The sequence below is a fragment of the Notothenia coriiceps genome, unplaced genomic scaffold, assembly GCF_000735185.1.
Source record: "Notothenia coriiceps isolate Sejong01 unplaced genomic scaffold, NC01 NC01_scaffold00002006, whole genome shotgun sequence".
Classification (NCBI taxonomy): domain Eukaryota; kingdom Metazoa; phylum Chordata; class Actinopteri; order Perciformes; family Nototheniidae; genus Notothenia; species Notothenia coriiceps.
The window spans coordinates 265-2,760 of record NW_011334707.1 but is presented as its reverse complement, the minus strand read 5'-3'; the positions used below and the strand labels follow the sequence as shown (position 1 = coordinate 2,760).

General features: G+C 41.3%; 1 long non-coding RNA gene across 1 annotated transcript; it reads left to right on the top strand.

Moving 5' to 3' along the window:
* Window positions 1-743: 743 nt before the first annotated feature.
* LOC104965058 (uncharacterized) lies at window positions 744-2,190 on the top strand. Its single transcript, XR_800505.1, has 3 exons — window positions 744-849; window positions 1,886-1,975; window positions 2,059-2,190. It is a non-coding gene; the product is annotated as an uncharacterized lncRNA (long non-coding RNA).
* The last annotated feature ends 306 nt before the right edge of the window (window positions 2,191-2,496 follow it).

Sequence of the window (2,496 nt, the reverse complement as noted above, 5' to 3'; positions counted from 1 at the left end):
ATCCCCAAGCTTCAGACACGCCCAGCTCCAAGCTTTTTTTGAAGCTGTAGTGTGGACGGGCCATAACCCTAACCAAGTCTTCACCATAAAATTAATGATTCCCCTCATGGGGACCTCCATTTTGTCCCCATAAGGGAGGCGAGTCCCCACACGTGACTGTGTGAAGTGAACAGATTTAGGTCCCCACAAGTATAGTAATGCCAGGCCACACACACCATAGGAGAATGCTGTTTTTCTTAGGGAGAGAGAGAGAGAGAGAGATAGAGAGAGAGTGACCAGTTGGCATTTGTGAGAAACCACATGCACCTGGAGTGGGGTTAAATGTCAAGCCCTCTACCCTCCACACGCACATAGGCACAACCCAACTTATACACGCACACACTCACACACACACTTTCCCCTCGTTTGGGCTTATACTGTAGAGGTCAGACAGGTTTTCTCAGTTGGCGTGCCCGCAAGCTAAGTGCCGCTCCATCCGGCTGAATGAGGTGAGATCTCTGAGGGAACATGATACCTTCTGAGGAGGAATTAGCACTGCTGTTCCCTCGAGCTGTTGTTCATACCAGCTCCTAGTGTGTCAAAGAGGGAGGGAGATATTCATACTCACACAGTTTTCCATTTTCATCTTTTAAATATGACATTGAGGAAGAGTCAAAAGTCCTTATGTGTGAAAGCACAATCTATTGCTCTTGGTTTGAGTAACACACCATTGTTAATCTTCTGTCTTTGCATCTTTCAGGGTCTCCTGTGTATTCTGTGGCCTGGGGTCCAGACTCAGACAGAATCCTCTACACCTCAGGGAGGCAGCTAGTCATCAAGCCTTTGCAACCCAGTGCCAAAGTCATACAGGTACACCATTTTTTTTATGTACTCTCTCAATAGGTATAGATATGTGACTAAAACTAAATGTTCACTTAAGATTTTATATGTCAGGGTTTTAGAATATAACCATGTTACTGAAACTTGTTTTTAATCTCGCGTTTGTATAGCAATAGCTTGACCTGCCTGAGTACCTGACATCACTGGACCCTTTACCTATTTTCAGGTCTTTGTAAATTAAACTAGAGGTTTATTGATTTGTATTACAAAGGCTAAATTAAAGACAATAGATCTATGAGTCTTTGAGTGCTGTTGTACTAGGGAGGGGGAAGCACTGACAACCTGGAACACCAGTAAGGATTTTCCTGGTTCACATATACATTTTTATATTATTATTTTTGATTCTGGACACCTCCTGGGACCTTATATAATAATAATAATAATAATAATAATAATAGTACATGTTATTTATATAGCGCTCTTCCTTGTGCTCAAAGCGCTTAAGTTGAGGGTCTCTATGTGCTTCTTTTAAACCTTTTGCTCTCTCGTACCTTTACTGTATGACACGCGGGCACAAGCACACACATCACCTCCAGTGATGCTAGTTCAACCTTTGTTGGCTTTATTTGAAATGGGTTAACATGGGTTAAGAATGACCTGGTTTGGGTATCTGATAAGATAGGGTTGAGACAAACTGGACTCTCCAAAGGATCTTCTTTGATCTCTGCAATCCCTTACAAAGACATAGAAACACACAACAAACAAATGCATGTGTTTACGTGGATTTCCTTTTTAATACATCGAATGAGCAAGTAAGGTACTATAGATAAATGATGGAGCGTAGGCATGGAAAGGGAACAGGAACAAGAAAGGCACATAGTCTAAGAACAACAATAATGCTACTCTCTGGAGCTTATCCTGCTCATCTTAAGTTTTTCTCTCTTGACTTGGTACAATTAGAGGGTTTCATTGCCCCCCACTGCTCTTCAACATAAGTAAGAAGTTATGTATGCATAGCATCCTTATGTTGTGTTGGAATAAAATGCTCTCTCTCCCCTCCCTTTAGTGGAAGGCCCATGATGGGGTTGTTCTGAAGGTGGACTGGAATTCAGTTAATGACCTCATATTGTCAGGTGGAGAAGACTGCAAATATAAGGTGGGCAGTGTTTGCGTTTATATTATTTTAAGATATATATTGTTTTTTTTTTAACTTTTTCAAACCATATACTCCCTTATCAGGTGTGGGACAGCTTTGGCCGTGTGCTTTACTCGTCGTCGTCTCATGACTACCCAGTCACCTCTTTGTCCTGGGCTCCAGATGGAGAGTTGTTCGCTGTGGGCTCCTTCAACACCCTGCGGCTCTGTGACAAGACTGGAGTAAGAAAAAAGTGTATTATATATATATATATATATATACCTTATTTCTAAATTGTGTCCCCTCATACAGTAAGACGTCAGGCATTGGCAGTATAAACTATTACATGCTGTATATAAATAAGTACACACAAGTGCTCTTGTATTAACAGAAACAATTAGTCTTCCGCGGTCTTACTCACTTGAACGAGGACTGTCAAAATGGTGATGTCAATTTTTACACCATCTAAGGTGGCATCATTTCAGTTGTATGTGTTTCCACTTTGGTAAAAGTTCTTCTTGTAAGTTGTGCAGATGCAGGTT